Genomic DNA, 19488 nt, shown 5'->3' with positions numbered 1-19488 from the left:
ACATGCTATATAAACAATTTATTAATAATGTAATTTTAAGATGCATTTAGAGAAAAATAAAACTTTATGAACAAAACACAAATTACTAAACAAAACTAAACAAAAAGTTCCCAAAAAAACATTTTCTCTCCATTCCTTTATTTTTTTATGTGTTTGGTCGTGAAAGTCACAAATATTAAACTGATACTGTGAAGTTAAGAAGCATCAAGTTTTTCCATGTTTGTTTAAGCTATTGAAATTATTTTAATGCATTTGAGACTTTTAACGTGTAGGTCAAGTCAGCATTTGTATTTAAGTTGAGCAGTAAGCAGAGTCAGAGATAGATGGGACGAGGAAAGAAAACTTAACTATAGAAAACTCTTTCATTTCTTTAGCTGTGGGCAAGATAAAATACCTGAGATCTGATGTTAAGTGTGATTACAGTGTGAATTTATAGATTTTTTTTGATGCCGAAGGCACTTATTATTCCTCACACTGTCTCTCTGGACTCATGAGTTCAGTCTGGCTTGAACATTTAATGGACAATTATGAAATTCTGAACTAATTCTTTGCAGACATCATCAGCCAATTAATTTAAGTGGGTCTACGGTTGGAGGTTGATCTTTTCTCTTTTGAATTTAGCGGAAGTGCCTCCTTTGTTCTGCATGAGAGAAATTAATTTTTTTAATCATGAACCCACAATTGAATTCGCTGATCTTGTTAAAGTCATTTCTCAGTGTCTTTTATACAAGGCTGAATGACTGTTTTAGTTGAGATACTTAGTTCAACTTGGTCATATTAGCATGAAATGTAAACTGTTCTTTAAATAGGCTTGCTATGTGTGCATTTAGTAGAGCTAGAAAAACAAACTTTGTCTCTCATTCTGGAAAATCTTTTTATATAAAAACATCAACATTTATGGTGTTTTGGCAAGAGACATTTCAGTTCTTAGAGTATTTTTTTGATTTTAAGAAAATATTTGACAGTACACAACCAACTAACTAACTAACTGACTGTCTGACAAAAAATGTCAGTTTATTATTTGCTGACAGAGAACAATAAGGAGTGCCAGAGTGTCTTCAAGAATAAGCTACTGCTAAAGGGTCAACATTAAAGATTACAAATATTCTGCTAAAATGTGGTTTGTATGAATATGCAAAAAATATTCTGTTTGAAAACATTTTTATTATAATATGTTGGATATTTTACAAATGTATAGTAAAATACATTAACAAGGAATATGCTGCTTGCAAAAGTTCATTTTGTTCATTAAGAAACTTCTTTGTTTATATGATAATAATAATAGTAGTAGTAATAATAATAAACTTTATTTTTATATAGTGCCCTTAAAAGTAGCATTCTCAAAGCACTTTATAGACAAGTAAATGTGCAACAGTAAAAGATACATACAAGGATAAATGCAAAGGAAAACTGTAATAATAAAAAAAATCAAAAACAAATTAAATAATAATAATTGTCTTAGATTTAAAAATGAATTAAAAATTTAATAAAAAAGTAAAAGCTACCCTAAAAAGTAAGTTTGTTATTTATAAAGTATATAAAGTTATTAATTTATTTACTCAATGAGGTGCCAGTTACTTGATTTAATAATAATAATAATAATAATAATAATAATAATAATAATAATAATACAGTTTTTCAATAAGCACTGTCAAATGTGTTTTTAGATGTATTTATTACAATTATTTATTAATGTTTATTTATTGATATCACGTTTTAATTTAAATGTTGTTTTTTTTATTTATTTTTTGTTTGTTTGTATGTTTGTTTATGAGGCAAAATGTTTAATAAACAGAGATGTGTGACATATGTGTGAATCATTTGCAGATTGTACATAAAAAAGCAGACCACAAAGTGTACAAAATTTGTAGAATCTAATACAATACTGCGCTTCAAAAATTATGTTTGCTGTTTGTTCAAACTATTATTTAAAAACTATTTATTAAAAACAACAAAATATTTACATTTTTTTGTGAGGTGGGGGTGGGTTTGGTGGGGGGGCAGCTTAATTGTTTTATGTTTAATCTACTTAAATTGGTAAAAACAACTAAGCTAACTTAATTCCTTCATGTTGCACAAATATTGTGAGTGGAACCCAGCATTTTTTTTTTTTAGTGTATGGGTTTTTACTTTAAAGTGATGTAAAGTTAATTTACTTAAACATCATTTGTCACAAACCAGTTTTTTTTTCTTCTGCTGGACATAAAAAAAGATATTCTAAAGAAAATTAGAAACTTTGACTTCCACAATATTTATTTTCCTACTATTGACATCTATGATTACCAGTTTCTAACATTCTTTGAAATATCTACTTTTGTGTTTGTAAAGAAACTCATAAAGGTTTGAAACCATGTGAAGGATAGTAAATAGTTAGTACACTTTAATTTTAGGGTGAACAATACCGTTAGGGTTTTTTTCCCCTTGTTCACAGCTCCAGTTATCACTCTGTATATTTTTACACACCTGTCCAGCCCTTAAAGTGACCTTTTACACTGCGCTTTCAAGCAAATCCACAAAAAAAGCCCATGCAAGCTACTTGGACTTTATATTTACTCTTCGTGAGCTCTTTAGCATTTAATAAGACCCTCTGCAGGCAAGCGCTCTTAATCAAATAATGTTTTTGTGCGTTTTCAGCTCTTTTTGCTTTTTATAAATGAAAGTGATGGCATTTTAATAGGTGGGTGTGTGCCGACACGAGGAGACAATCGCCTCTCATTGAGCGCAGGGGGACAAGCCCAAGACAACGTGAGTTATTACTCCTCTCCACCCTCTCCAAAAAATTCACCCGCACTCACACACACACGCACATGATGGATACGTGATGATCACTTAAAACCACAGCCATGATAAACTAATGAATCAAGATCTGCATTAATCAACGAGTGGCCATTACAGAGAGATGAATGGAAAAGCGAAAAGTTCCTTCTCTAATGATGAAGTGCTAACTGTTTAATAGCGGACAAGGCGACTGAAGGAAATTACACACAAGGGATTCATGCATCATTTTGGAAGATATTAATATTTCACCCCCCTCTTCTCTCTTTCCTGACCTCCTCCCCCCGCTCCGTCTCACACTCTGCTGCCGTTAACAGGCGTAATCAAAATTCATCACCAGGCAAACCGGCCTGATTAAACATAACAGAGTCGCTTCACCGTCCCGCAGAAGCCAAAAGTGGACAAGAGCTCTTTTGAGAAATGGACGATTACCGCTATTAAGCAAACATATTAAATGCTCATCCTAATCGAGTGGAACCACTGAAGAGGTTGCGAAGGATGCATATCAAAGCATTTGTCATTGTCAGGAGAGGGGGATATAGCGTGTACTCCTGCGTATGTGTTAATGAATTAATTTGTTTGTTTTGAATTCCTGGATTGGGACGTTCATTAGTTTTATTGTTAATCACACTGGCTGTTGATCGGCTGCTGAATCTAATCTGAATGTCATGTGACTAATCGCTGAAGGAGTGAAGTGACAAGCTGTGATTGGCTGATGGAAATTCTAGGACATGTGCCGTCAATAGTTTTTAGCTTCTCAGTAGTGACTATATTGTGATGTAACTGTAAAGTCAGCTGAGGGAGATATTTAAATGTGTTTAAGGTATTTAATTAAGAATTAGCCACTGTTAAATGTATTATGGCCTCACAGTGGCGCAGTGGGTAGCACAATTGCCTCATAGCAAGAAGGTCGCTGGTTCAAGCCTCGGGTGGGTCAGTTGGCATTTGCATGTTCTCCTGGTGCTGGCATGGGTTTGCTCCGGATTCCCCCATGTGTGTGGATGACAATGTATGGATTTTTCCCAGTGATGGGTATAGTTGGTTTAGTGGATGGATAAGTTGGCGGTTCATTCCGCTGTGTCGACCCCAGATTAATAAAGGGACTAAGCTGAAAATGAATGAATGAATAGTTTATGTATTATAATGAACTTTGATGTTAGAGATTAGGGGAGATCATACACCTGAAACAATTAGGTACAAAAGATGTTTGGTGAAATTTGTTGCTATTTTCAGACCAGCGCAACCCTAATAGTTACATGTTGTGCCACATTGTTTAAATAGCAAATCCATTTGCACTACTTTGTGGACTCATATGCATGCTGGTCTAAAAAGGAGGTCTGTTAAGGTTGTTGGTGCGCTGCTATTTAGACAAACTGAAATAGACCACGCCATTGAGCAACTAAAATCTGATCTATAGTCCAGCACAGAGCACATTAGATATGCGCCTATATTGGTTAAAAATGCTAATACTTTGCTTCATAAACACAGGATGTACAGCAACATGCAAATATCTTTACATTTGAAAAAAATAAAGGATTAAAATGTTACAAAAGTTATTATTTACTACATAATAAACCACTACCTCAATGCCTTCTTCATGTCCAGGGGTCTTTTTTCAGTTTATTCATAACAATTTGCATTTGTATGTTATTATTTTCAGCAATATTATTTATTATATACATCTGTATATTTTGTCTACCTGTTGGGTTTTGGACCATATGGGGCATAAGAATGGGATGTGTGTTTGAATATAACCACACTGAATTTAGAAATAGTTTTGAAACAAATCTTTGCGATCAAACAAACAAAATTAAATATGTAGACAAATGGATGTATTTAGTGGAGTGCGTACAACACAGTTTCCTTATCCACAAAAGTAAAGGAGTAAAGAGTAAAATAAAGAGAAAGTAAAGAGACCGATTGGAGGAGGCCCGTTCTTTATACTTGCGCAGAGGGTCTGTTTAACTGTTTTCTCGACATGAAGAGTTCCTCCTACAGTTTTTTCCTTCTACAAAGTCCGCCATGTAAATAGCAAATGTGGCATGGCATGACGCAACTGACTCTTAAAGGGGAATGAGACTGATTGGTTAAATGCACATTATGCTCAAAACACACCCATAACTCATTAAGAGAATGAGCACAAATATATTAAACTATGCGCCACAACCATAACTGTATTTTTCCGTCCATAAAATAGCTTAAGTGGATTTAGACACGCCCTTAATGCTTTTGCACCTAGATCGTTAAAATGGAACCCAGTTGTGTTGCATGAAAACGTTATGCTTGGTTATAATTTATATTTCTTGCAGAATCATGTAATTATTATAATGAATATTTAAAACTGGATTTGATATAAGCATACTGTCAAAAATATAATTAAACATTTTTTTGATCTTATTTATTTGTTTATTTCTTTAGTTTATTAATAAAAATGATTAATATAAACACATTAGCTGAATAACCGAACGAAAGTACAGACACACTTTGCCTGAAAACAGTCATAAATGTTCACCAACAAATGTGTTATTAAAATTATTAATGAATTTTTAAATGTTCCTTATCAAAATAATTTTACCAATCGCAAATAAATAAATAAATATACAAATTATTTATTTATTTGTTTGTTTGTTTTTATTTTTAAAATTTGAACATAACTGGCAAAGATGTTTATAAAATGTTTTTTTATACATTGACAGAATAACTTATGCTTATGCCCAACCTTAAACAGTTTTTTTTTACCTATTGGGTCAGATTGACTCTTTTCAGGAAAAAAAAAATATATATATATTGCCATACTATTATAACATACAAGAGATATCAGTAGAACAGTATTGTAAAAAGCAATACTGTACTGTTTTGTGTTGCTGTTGTTGTTATTGTTTTTTTCTATATATATCAGCACTGCTAGTATCTGGCCTTGTCAGTTTGGTAGGAGGTGGCGTGCTGGCATCGCCCGCAGGAAGCAGAATTGTGTCCATTTAAAGCAGGTACGGGGGGGGGAGTTATAAGAAAGAGATGCTGTGACCTCTCTAGAAGCCGGTCCAATCGCTTTCTCATCATATCAGCATTTCAAAACACTGTTGCCTACTCCGACTGCTCTTTTCTTCAGCCCCTGCTCCATCTCTGTTTACTTTTCTCTCCTTCGTTCTCTATCTCTCCTTTCCTTTCTCGCCTATGTGTGTGCACATACGTGTAGCCTTCTGTGCGAGGATGTGAGAAGAACTGAAAGGATATTATATTTTATTGTATCTGTCATTTTCCTTCTATCTACCATATGACTTCTTAATCCATCTGAATGCATAGAAGATAATGTTTTGGGCGAAATAACATAAGAGGGAAGATAGACTCCCAAGGACCAATATCTTTATTGCTTGGAGGATAAACGGATTATGTCAGCCGTTTTCTACCGCTGACAGCTTTTCTTATTAACCGATTTTATTTTTAATCTGCCGAGGAAGAAATGCGGTTTTATGTCACAATAAAACGCTGGTCACATCTAATGCTGCCCTCAAACAAACAGATTTCTCAAAGCCTTGCTGGAAAATTTGAAATAACTTTAAAGAGGGGTTTTCGGTGGAGAATGCGGGCAACACTTCTTTATCCACAAGCTTGTTCAGCTGAGAAGTCAAAGATTTGGGAAGTCTCTTAATGTTGTGGGATTTTTTTTTTTTTATAGTTAGCAGTGTAATACAGTGTAAACGTTTGTTCGTTTTGCTGATCGCATAGCTCCAGTGACATCATCTATCTCAATGAATTTTTGTTTCAGGTATTACTTTATTTTGATGATCCCTAATGCTGATTTAATTGGACTATAAGTTACATTGCTACTATATGCTAACCAGAGTTGGGTGTATCGCGTTTTACAGTAATGCGTTTCTGTTTTTAAATTACACTTTTGAGGAACGCAGTTATGTCAGAAGTTATATTTTAAATTACTATAATTTGATTACAGTTCTTCTGCTGCAAGGGCATCCGCTGTGTAAAACATATGCTGGATAAGTTCGTTTCGCTGTGGCGATCCCAGATTAGTGAAGGGACCAAAACAAAAAGAACAAGAATGAATAAATGATTACAGTCACTGAAGTCAATGTAGTTGTGTTACTTGCATTATAAATATAGTTTTTAGAAAAAAAAATACTTCTTTAAAATAATGTTTTCTACTGCAGCCTCAGTTAATAAGCATGTGCTTTTAAATAGCTGGAAAACGTGAGTTGAAATGGTGATGGATGCTGACGAGCATGTTTGCTTCTTCAATGGAAGTTCAAGCGCTTGAACAAAAGCATTCTATCACATCTCATGGCCAAAGAGGACACCAGTGGTTAATTTGTCCTAAACAGGCTTAATTTAATTTGTGTGCAGGATTGGGAGTGAAAGTATCTTCTGAATGGGTGGAGAAGTGTAGCTGCTCACGTAACGTGTGTGTTGTGTACCCAAATATTTTTATTTCCAATAAAGGCGCGTGTCTAGTGCACACATATCTGGAGTGCATATTGCATACGCTTACATTTTCCAGGCGCACCAGTTATCTTTAAAATATCTTTAAAAAGAAAAAAACTGATTTGGAAAAAGTGAACAATGAGTGAACTTTTTTTTTTATATTTCAACTCTTTTAAATATGTCAAGCTGCTGTGATTGACCCATTGTAATGTTTTTCAGTAAATATTTAATTACTAAAAGAGTTGCAGGTTATTTTGTATATTTATAGGTATATTTTATGTTCCTAAAGTAACTTCAAAGTAAAGTAATTAGTAATCTGATTACTTTTTACTTGATGTAATTATTAATGTAATCATATTACAATTTTTCAGTAGTAGTCAGTAATTTGTAATATTGTCTTTTTAAAGTAACTTACCCAACACTGGTGCCACATTCTCATTAGAGTATTAGTATCTTATTAGTATCTTCCTAATATCAGCGGATACTGCTCTACCAACAGACATTCTGCTTAGAATATCCCCTTTCACATATACAGATATTTCCGGAAAATTACCTGATATTTCGAAATGAGATCATGTGTGAACAGCCCCTTTACACAGCCATTTAGACATCATTTCTGGGTAAAATGTCAGAATTTACAGTTTTTTGGTGTATTGATGTGGGAATGGTGCTTTCCCAGATAAATTACAGAACATTGTTACATTTTTTTATTTTTTTTCCAGTGAAGTCATTTTGGAAAATGTCCATATATTTACTGATATTACTGTGTGAAAAGGGCTAATAAGAAACTTTGCAAGTACATGTCACTTACTCTTACCTTAATCCTAACCCCAACCTTGCAGTCTAATGAGAATTAGTTGTTATGTAGTTGCAATTTAACTTAAAATCAACAGAATGTGTTAAAGGGACAATCAAAAAAAGCTATACCTTGTTTTTTTCTCACTATAAAGCGCAAAATCCAATTGATATCAATCTCATCTATCATTTATTAACTTATCATCCTCCAACATGTGTTTGGTCTACAGCTGATGGTTACGAGAGCTCATATACGCTATGTCGTATGAGATTATGTGCATGTGTGTGCGCTCAGGAGATGCCAGGGATCATCTCAAATGAAACCATTTGGGCAGATTTATATGAAATGGTGTTGGATATATGCGCAGGGAGTGCTATCATTAACCCCAGGGCTTTCCCCTTCTGCTCTCCTCTCTCATTTCATGCTCCTGATCTGAGGGTGTGAATTAGCCATCACCTCCGGCAAGCCAACTCAGTTACCGGCTGGACAACATGAAAGAAATACACAGAGCCGCATAAAGAATCCTCTCAAAGCCTCCTCCCTTCCTCCACCTCCCTCTTCTCCCTGTCTCTTCTTGCTCTCTGCGTCGGGCCTGTGGTTTGTACACGGGCTCACCTTGGCCTGGGCCGCTGCAGCTGTGTTGGAGAATGGTGTGATTTACATGCCTCTTTTTGAGCCGAGGAGTCGGCAGACGCTATTGTCCTTCAGCACTCGGGAAGTGGCGAAAGAAAAATGAACTTGGTGACACCTGGTATTTGAATGTGACACATAAATGCTGGCTATAACCATGAGCGTCTAACTTGAGGCTGATGCAAGAATGCGTAAATCTTCCGCTGCTAACGCTTTATTTCATATGGTTCACTGATACATCGGATATGAAATATTTTCTATGATTTTTCTGGCTTTATAGTACTCATATTTAAAAGTTACATCCTCCAAGGTTTGTTGGTGACAGCAATTCTTATATTCTTGTGAATGTTGTGTTTGTTTTTCACCTGCATATCCAGCCATTCAAGTATGTTTTGAAGGAATATGTGGCACATGTATAGGTACTTGCCTTAATTACTAAATTGCGGGCTTCCCAGTCAAACTTCCAAATTTGATCATTCTTATACTTTCAGATCCATTTATATTAATAAAAATAATCAAATATTGTGAGTATGGTACACAATTAAGTGTGATTGTGTCTTTTGAACTCGGTTGCACACCCATGAACCATGCCCAAGTTAGCATGAAAGAGGTGGGCTGCAGTACGGTTCTTGCAAACTCTGGTATGGTTCACTTCTGATATGAATGCAATCGAAGCAAATAACGGAATTGAACTGCAACTGTAAAACAAACTTTAGTTTCCATAACGTTCATTCATGTGTGTGTGTCTGTGTATCACCTACCTTGGCGGCAAGCGGGACTGACCCAGTGCAAACAGTAATATTGTCTGCTTGTCCCCACCAAAAACGACTTCTGCAGACATCGCATGATGTTCTGAATGTTTGTAATGTTTTTGCAGCAGATAGACACCAAGGCTATTACAGTTAATGAAAACTAACGAAAAAACGAAAACTAAAATGTTAAATAATTGTCGTAAACTGAAATAAAAATAAAAACGAGTTTTTTCAAAAACTAGAACTAACTGAAACTGTATTGTGTACATACAAAACTAACTGAAACTAACTAAAATTATAGCAAAAACCTCCTTCGTTTTTGTGTTTGTAAGTGTATTTAATACATAATACTGTATGCCTTTTAGAAGTAAATATATTCCGCGCTGCAGGTGTTGGTGTTTGACCCTTTCGCACCTCAGTGTCTCCTGCTGCCATTGGCTAGATCGAGCCGGCTCTCCTCCAGTCAACCTCGCTGTTGCTTCCGCGACAAAAACAGTCAGTGGACATGACAGCAGCACGGTGACAGCATAAAATAAATAGACTTAAAAGTATTACTTTAACACGTTTGTGCCCAATAATAGGTTTTATTTCTGCATCGCGATCGTGAACAAATCTTTTTAACCGGATCTTCTAAGTGAACCGGTTGAAGTAGTTCACCAAATCGAACTGAATCATTTGAAACGATTCGCGTCTCCATTAACCACATCCACCAACTACTCACTTTACAACAAGCCTAATACCCCCTCTGACTCTAAATAATCTAATAGATACTCTCATTTAGTTATTAGAACAGCAACGTTGCACTGAGAATAGGTGAACTGGTAATACTGCGCATGCGTGATTCATTGAACCAAACAAAAACAGCTGTGTGACTGAACTGAACCACTAAACTGAACTGGAACAACTGCAGCGCGCGTAAACCGAGGGTTTAAAGGAGATGATCCTATGAAAAACGTAAGTTTATTTCATAATTTACAATCGTAAAGGAATTTAAATAAGTGAATCTTGATTCAGTTGGGTTGAAAAACTTTACTGTAAGACTTTTCTGATCATTTTAATTGACTGAAATGGCTATTGCTGACTAGATAATGTTGAGTCCAAACATCTGCGTTAAAAATCTGAACTTCCCATCACCAGGCCCGGATTAATAATTTAAAGGCCCCTGGGCACAATGTCTTGAAGGCCCACTATAGCGGCATCCCATAGTTTAAGATTAAACTAGTAAGATTAATATAATATTTGTTAAATAAAATATATTTATAATGTATTGCCCACATTTATGAACTTATTTTAAACCATTTAAAGCACACTTTGAAAAAAAAAATACTAATACAACTAGGGGAAATTAATGGATTTTAATATACTTGTTCAAGTTCACTGAAGCAGTACTAAAATTTATATTTAAGGGTATTTTTAATGTATAACTTATACAAACTTGTAAGGCACATGATTTGGATATAACACCTCTCCAATCCAGTTCTATGAATCTGAGTCCTCCATAATACACACACTTATTAATGATTCCCACTTGTCTTTCTGGTGATAAAAAGTAGGCAAACTCTAAGTGCAGACGGGCCCCTTTGTGCCCATAATGCCCATAGGTTAATAGGCCCTGTCCATTACTAGTGTGTGTCTAACTTGAGGATGGGTAGATGATAGTGTTTATGTGTTCTCTGAATACGTGTTTCAAAAATTGTGTGGCTGAGTTTTTATTATACAATATTTATACTGTTGATTTTAAATCTTCCACCTAACAAATATCCTTAGAAAAAAAAACTGAAACTAATACTGAAACTAATAAAAACTAAACTAAAACTAAGACATCTACCTCTAAAACTAATTTAAACTAACTGAATTTGAAAATAAAAAGTCAAAACGAAATAGAAACTAAAACTAATGAAAAATCCTAAACTATTATAACCTTGATAGACACAAGTGGCTCTCTGTGTTTTAGTTTTGATAACAAAACCAAAAGATTCAGTAAAGGCAGAATGACCGTCATATGCAGACGTCTCCATTTTGGCGCTTTGCTTTCGTGGCCATGTATTAGGACCAAGTGTGAAAGCACTCTTATACACCAAATATGACAAACAGGCTAGTAGTATTTCTTGTAATTTAATATTCTTTTGTAGTTTATCCTTTGCAAAGTCCACTCATTTAGTTAATCAAGATAGTTGAATTTAGAATCTGTGTATATACACAAAATCCCATTAAGACAAGTCATTTCACTCAGTGGCCATTTTTGAAATACCTCCCGGGCAGTATGTTCAGACATTCTGTCTGAATGTGGAAACATCAAATACTACAAAACAGCTTGCAAAGATTATGATTGAGTTTCATATTAGGAATCATCAATAAAACTAAACAACAACTGTCTCTTTAGTTTAATTTCTAAACGTCCAAGTCACATGAAATCTGCCCCTTTCCCAGAGTATCATCAGTCTATAGCAATTGATGATTGGCTCCTGTACTAGATGGTGGGCTTTATTCACCATATAGCGATTTATGATTGGCTACTGTACTACAAGGTGGGCTTTTTTCGCTATATAGTGATTGATGATTGGCTCCTGTAGTAGAAAGTGGATTTTATTCGCCATATAGTGATGACTGATTGGCTCCTGCACTAGAAGGCAGGCTTTATTCATTATAAAGTGATGGATGATTGGCTCCTGTACTAAATGGTGGGCTTTATTCGCTATTTAGCAATGGATGATTGCCTCCTGTACTAGAAGGTGGGCTTTATTCGCCATATTGACCGTTAAACTTTTCCCATTCAAAATGATATGAATGACATGTCTTGTGTATTCTATAGTTTTTGGTATACATCTTGAATGTGTCAGTATAGGAGCCCAAATAGATTATGCTGGTTAAAACAATGTTCAATGTATACTCCATAATTGCTTTGTAAGAAATCCTAAGGTAATAATAATGACTATATTATATTGTCTTGTAACTACTTTATTAAATAGTTAGCTATAATAGTACATATATACATTATATACATGAGGTACAGGCTTTTCTCATTCTTTTATTTTCCTTTACATTTGCGTGCAGCACAACCTAATATCTTAGCATGTTCAATAGCATAGCATGCTTGCCTAATTTTTTGTTCACTATTCAACTAACATATTTAAAACATCACTATGGCTTTTCATCATTAGCATTGGCAGCAGCAAACACTACATTTGAGGTGGACTGAATAATTTGTGCCAACATTGTTTTGTCTGATGAACAATGTTCGCTTGTGATTAAATAAATATACACAAAAATCATATCCATGGTCTTAAAAACATTCCAATGTCACATCCATAAGATAACCAATGTAATACTGTTAATAACTTCAGCACTGGGTGATGCAGTGGCACAGTAGGTAGTGCTGTCGCCTCACAGAAAGAAGGTTGCTGGTTCGTGCCTTGGCTGGGTCAGTTGGGGCTTCTGTATGGAGTTTGCATGTTCTCCCTGCGTTCGCGTGACTTTTCTCCATGTGCTTCGGTTTCCCCCACAGTCCAAAGACATGAGGTACAGTTGAATTCGGTAAGTTAAATTGTCCGTAGTGTATGAGTGTGTGTGAATGAGGGTGTGGGGATGTTTCCCAGAGATGGCTTGCGGTTGGAAGGCCATCCGCTGCGTAAAAACGTGCTGGATAAGTTGGCAGTTTATTCCACTGTGGCGACCCTGGATTAATACAGGGACTAAGCCGAAAAGAAAATGAATGAATGAATGAACTTAAGCACTACTTTGTGTACAGGGTATACTCTCAGAAACAAAAAGGTATAAATGTCCATGATGGTACCGTAATGGTACATATTATTACATAAAAAGTACAAAAGTTAACCTCTTAAAATTTGTAGCTGCTAATATGTACCTTTGAGGTACCAATATGGACCAAATGTGTACCTATTGAAAAGATTCTGCCCCAGTGACAGCTTGTATATCTTTATTTCTGAGAGTGTAGCCATAGTTAAGTGCCATCTACTGCCTAAATTAGAACTTGAATTAGAATGTTTATTCAACCTGCCTGTTTTTTTTTTCTTGTTTTTTTTTCTTCACATTTATATATAATACTCCTAATCATTTGTAAGGCTTAAATGTGAAGTGTATTAGCAGAGAGACAAAAGGTGGAAATAGGATTGTGACTACTACTTAGGCCACATACTCACTGCAGCTAAATGTGTTTGTCAGCTCTTCTGTTAGTGCTTAATCCTGTTCTGTACACACACTCAGTTTAGTTATTTACAGGTGTGACAACCACATTCAGCACCCGAATTAATGCCTAAAAAATACAGGTATAGTGACAACCACATTTACAAAACCTTTCAACACTGCTGTGAAAAAAAATAACTAGCATTGTTTTTGTCTCTCTTTACAGGGAGCAAATAAATATTTTGTGTTTAAACTTAAAAGGTCTTTAAAATAAAAAGCCACATAATATAAATATACACTTGTCGCAGTACGGTATGGCTGTATATCGACACTGGTGGGAGACGTGCATTAGTGTCCCACCAGCGACAATATACAGACATATATTGCACTGCTTCATGTGTGAAGTTGCGTTAATACAACAGTTAGACAGCATAACTGTGTAAATAAAAAAGAAAATCATGCACTGAGATTCTAAAAATCCTATTGTATGAGTAACTTTTTTCTTTTACCATTCATTCACATCTGCAGCTGACCGTCAGAACAGCAGAAACCTTTGCTACTTCACACACGTCACTTTAGAGCTAGTATTTGATTGATTCACTTTAATGTCTAAAGTGATGACAAAACAGGTGATTTTGCTGACATTTTAAGATTATTAGGCTGAAAGGCATGAAATGCCATCAGTCTACAGAGATTTCCCAGTATTTCTCTATTGCAATCGGGAGATCACAATAATTATCCGAGAAAAAGCCAAAGCAACGCAAACACTACTAGTTTAGCGTTAAGTGGCTGTGTTTGCAATAAGGAAAAATAATAACACATGCTGCTGTTTCTTCTTTTTTTCTTTTTACTGAACTAGTCTGCAGTAACGAAAACAGGAGACTCGTTAGAAACAAACAGATGGCCAACCAATAAAAATAACTCAGGGTTATACAAAGAGTGACCAACACAAAATACATATATTCCTGATATGAGACCCATCTCACACTCAATACACTTCAACTACAATGGTGTAACTAAAGCACTGCAACACAAAAAAGAGAGAGATCGACCTAGAAGATGATCAAATAGCTGTAGTTTAAATTTACAACAATTTTTCTCTTGTAAGATCTTATTATGCAGTCTCTGTCGCCATCCTGTGGATGGACAACATCAACCGTCTTTGCTCTGCTCCATGACAGGATGGATGCCAACGCACTGTATCTCAGAAATAGATATTTAAAATAGGCACTGTCCTTATAAACGAACTGCATAGTTGCAATCTAAACCACTACATTATCCTTAAAAAGCCTCAAAAGTACATTATGTTTTCCAACAGCTCCAATATTTGTCAAATTGTAGTGAAAGGCTGTACGAGTTCTGATTTTGCAGAATATTGCATGGCTATCAGCCATTCAGATTTGAGAATCAGACAGAATTCTTGTGTAAATATATGTTTATCATGACCTTCACCTTGCTTACTGTACACAGTAAATATGCAACACTTCAAAAGCATGCTTGTAAAGCAGCCTTCCAAATAATACATAAAAAGCAAGACCCCTTTTGTTTGCACTTATTGTAATATTATTTTGCTCAAAAATAGCAGACCACACAAACACATATGTGAAAAATAACTTGATGAGCCACTGAGCAGGCTGTGCTGTAAAGGTTAGGTGATCTCCCTGAATGTTATTATGGTAATTGAGTCCAAACTATCACCTTTACTGACTCTTAAGGCAGTATTACAATATATTACTCCCAGTTCAAAGCATTCACATGAGTTTGGATGTAGTTGACAACATCTCTCTATGAGTATTAATGTTGTTGTTTTTTAAACAGGACTGACTTTAGGCCCCAGAAATGCATACTATTTATCCTAAACTTAAGCATGGAATTTACACTACTCCAGTGCTTCCATTATGCATACATTATTTCATCATTATTCATACAGGATACTGGAATATAGACACTTAAATGCCATCTGTATGAATGTGTTTATGTTGATAGGCAGAACATGTAGTGAGATGTTTTTGTCAGGATTACTGGGGAGTGTATAGCTCTCTCTCTCTCTATCTAAGTCTTCCATCCCTCTGTGTATCATAACCCAACTTTCAGCTGTTTGCATCTAATTTGTGTTTTTAATTGCAGAAGTTTGATTAAACCCAGCCCCAAGTGTTAAATGGCATTAGGCACAGCCATATGTTTTGGTGGCAAATATGCAGATATTCATTTTCCTTTAGTTTTTTCGTTGGAGGCAGCTTGGTTTTTGCGTGTGAAGTGGCTACGATTGCATCTGCCCTAACCTAACTTAACGTTTCCTGAGTTCTGCTCTTTCTCTCTCTCTCTCTCTCTCTCTCTCTCTCTCTCTCTCTCTGTGACCTTTAATCTAAGACGTACAGAGCGCTCCCAACTATCATGGTTGTCAGTTTGAAAATTGTAATCTCCTCTGAAAAGTCTTTGCGAGTGGAGCTGGATTACTCCGAGATAATTAATCATATTCAGTCGCATGAAAACAAATTTTGTTTACATGTTTAGGATTACGCGCAATGAAGGGAAATGAGTAAAATTCTGCAAGGCGCTCTGTAAGCAAGGTAAAGCGTTTAGCCGCAAAGGATGATCACACAGGCGGAAATGTTGAAGGAAAATAAAATTCTAAATGGCTCATTGAAGCCGCCTCAGGGTTTTGAGACACACTTTCTTCCGAAAACCTGGGCAGTGAACCAGGTGAGCCACTTTTGACTGAAGTGAAAAATATGAAGAATCTTTTTTCTTTTTTTATGCTTTTTACATTCATGCTGGACTTCTCAATGGGCCCTTTTTTAATTGTGCAAAAATCCAGCTTCCGTTCCGTTTTTTCTCTTTGAAAAGAACACATTCTTCTGAAAAAGAAGAGGGAAAATCAGTTCCTTTTTCAATTACCCCCATCTACTTCACCTTCTCCCTCCTCCCCAGATCTGCCTCCCTCAGAGAAAGAAAGCAGCTGCTTTTCTCCAGCGTTGCGCCCCCCCCTCCCTCTCTAATTCGTCCAGGCCTCCACTTTTATGCATGAAACACAGAAGTAGATTGAAAGCATTCAGTGGCCATTCAGACGCTGAAGAAAAGAGATCCTCTGAGCTTTATTAGATATGAAGATCTACAATAAAAATCAATTTCTGGCCTCTTTATGCAGTTTAAATGACAAAGCTTCCACCCATTCAGCCGGCATTGTGTGGCAGAAAGTAATTCTGCAGCAGTGGGCGAGACAAGAGCCCTGTATACTTTCTGACCCGATTGCAGATTCTAATATGATACAGACCTACTGAGATAATGGCAGGCACTTAATATCATCTGTGGAGAGGAAGAAAAAGTTATCTGATATCTTTTGGGGGGTTAAACACTTTCATGGTCAGAATATTAAGTAGACCATGGCGGACGAAGATTTCTCTGAACGTGGTCCACCTGTATTGCAGAAAACAGCTGAAAATGGAAAGATGCTTTAAAGTCAGAAGTCATGACGGAGTGTTAGCTCTCTGTGATCATGCTTGTGATGCTGCAATCTATTTTGAGTAGATACAGCACATAAATGCATGTTATTTAATTGTTGATATTGAATATAAATATGTTTTTTTCTCCGTAATTTCTGATTGAGGTGGCACGGTGCCAAAACGGGTAGCACTGTCAAATCACATCAAAAAGTTCACTGGTTCCAGCTCTGACTAGGTCAGTCAAACAGTTTTTCTGTTTTTTCTTTCTGTGTTCACGTGGGTTTTCTCCGGATGTTTCGGTATCCCCCACCAGTCCTAAAACATATGCTGAAGGTAAATTCGGTAAGCTAAATTGTCCGTAGTGTATTTCATGGTCCTTCAGATTGGGGGTTTAGCATTGGGCTAATGACCCACCTGGTAAAAAGTAGATGCGAAAATTAGATGCAATATGGTGCAGCTAAATATCACTTCGATAAAAAAAAAAACGGCCCTGGAAGTAAATAATTTCTATTTGTCTGCGGTCAGACAAAATCATTATAAAAAATTTTTCCCAGTCTGATCTTGTTTCAAGATGCTTATTCAAATAAATCACATGGGATGTAAACCTTAAAATCTAATTATCATGGGAAATCAACGCAACATTACTTTTATCATTAAATGTACACTGAAAAAAAAAAAATCTAAATACTCTGAAATTTTAACTCAAGAAAGAAATTGGTAGAGTTTATTTTTTTTATTTTGTATTACATTAAGATGTCAATTACAGTTTAATTGCAATATTGAATTTTCTCATTGTTTGTTTGCATAAACAATAACATCTAGCCAACTATCATAGAATATTGCTGCATCCAAAATCTCACTCAGGTATGTATTACATTTGAATTTGAGTTTACTTCATGGCATTTCGAAAAGTGTGTAAATTAGTAATATAAATGTAATACCCTTGTCAGTTGTGTCGTTTCACTCCCATTCATAAATTCTTTTCCATTGCCTTATTTAGTAGTTAAGTGCACGCCTTATGGCATAGGATTGGATGCACACTTCAGAGTTTTGTCAGAATAAGTAGGTCATCCATGTGCTTTTTGCCTATTTTTCTATTAACTACACTACCTGAAAAAGTCTTGTTGTCAATCCCAGTTGATCATTTGAAAAAGTGTCAGACGCTAGATTTTTCCAGTGATCATGCGTTGAACTGCATCTCAATCATCACAAATACTAAGGAAGGCTTATTGGAACCCGCATGGACCCAAGATTCTCACACAAATCAGTCAAGTTTGGTGAAGGAAAAACTATGGTTTAGGGCAATATTCAGTATGGGGCATGCGAGAGATCTGCAGAATGGATGGCAACATCAACAGCCTGAGGTATCAAGACATTTCTGCTGCCCATTACATTACAAACCACAGGAGAGGGCAAATTCTTCAGCAGGATAGCGCTCCTTCTAATACTTCAGCCGCCACATTAAAAAATTCATGAAAACAAACAAGGTCAAGGTGCTCCAGGATTGGCCTGCCCAATCACCAGACATGAAAATGATTAAGCATGTCTGAGGTAAGATAAAGGAGAAGGCATTTAAGATACGTCCAAAGAATCTTAATGAACTCTGAGAGTCCTGCAAGAATGCTTTCCTTGCCATTTAAAATGACTTATTTATTTGAGTCATTGCAGAGATGTATGGATGCAGTCCTCCAAGCTCATGGGAGTCATACACAATATTACTTCTTTTTCCACTGCACCATGACTTTATATTCTACACCATCCATTATTTCTTTTGAGTGACAAGACTTTTGTCTAAACAAAGTCAGACCTTACTGTCCCAATGAAATAATTAAAAATCAAGATATAATGTTATTTTGGTAAAATAAGCATAATCTAGAGGCCTTTGTCTTTCATATAAGCCACTTCTAATTCCAAATGATCAACTAGAGGTCAAGTTATTTGTTGTTCCTAATACTTGGATAGGCGACAAGACTTTTGTCAGGTAGTGTATTTTTTTTCTATTAATTATTTTTCAAACACTATACATTCAGACATACTACTTGGCTCGGTGGCTAACATACAGTTTTTTTCCAACGCAGTCTCATGTCAATTCGTAACTTTTTGATTTAGTGGCTAATTTGTATGAATTCATACAGTCTAATTCGTAAAAATTTAGTACCATTTGCTCATCACCCAATGACGGTTGAGGGGGCTAGGTCTTTTTTAAAATCGTACATTTTCGCATGACTGAACTCGAACAAATTTGTGCGAATTAGCCACTAAACTGACAAAATGTAAAATACTTGCGTTTCCTCGTGAGATCAGGCTGTTTTTTTCACATAGTGTAAGTATACAAGTAAGGAAGTATACACGCAGTATCTCTATGAAGGCGGAGCCTCAGAGCCAGACCCAGCTATTACATCACCTGCATGGAACAATGACATATCAAACTTGTTTACCAGCTAAAGTGTTGTTTAAACTTCTCAAAGCGAGCTCCAGAAAAACTTCATTTTAGACTGATTTAGTAAAAAAA

General features: G+C 35.7%; 1 protein-coding gene and 1 long non-coding RNA gene across 2 annotated transcripts in view; one reads left to right on the top strand and one right to left on the bottom strand.

Annotated features, from left to right (window-relative positions):
- LOC141386270 (uncharacterized) overlaps positions 1 to 19488 on the bottom strand; it is a 355028-nt gene that overhangs the window by 87465 nt on the left and 248075 nt on the right. The gene's annotated exons all lie outside the window — the stretch shown is intronic.
- Positions 10213 to 19488, top strand: part of LOC141386276 (uncharacterized) — a 113283-nt gene continuing 104007 nt past the window's right edge. The window contains exon 1 of the long non-coding RNA XR_015493704.1: positions 10213 to 10344. This is a non-coding gene — a long non-coding RNA (uncharacterized LOC141386276). The remainder of the gene's footprint in view (positions 10345 to 19488) is intronic.

Source organism: Danio rerio, chromosome 6 (genome assembly GCF_052040795.2).
Source record: "Danio rerio strain M-AB ecotype USA chromosome 6, GRCz13ab, whole genome shotgun sequence".
NCBI lineage: Eukaryota > Metazoa > Chordata > Actinopteri > Cypriniformes > Danionidae > Danio > Danio rerio.
This window is presented reverse-complemented; position numbering and strand designations above follow the sequence as displayed.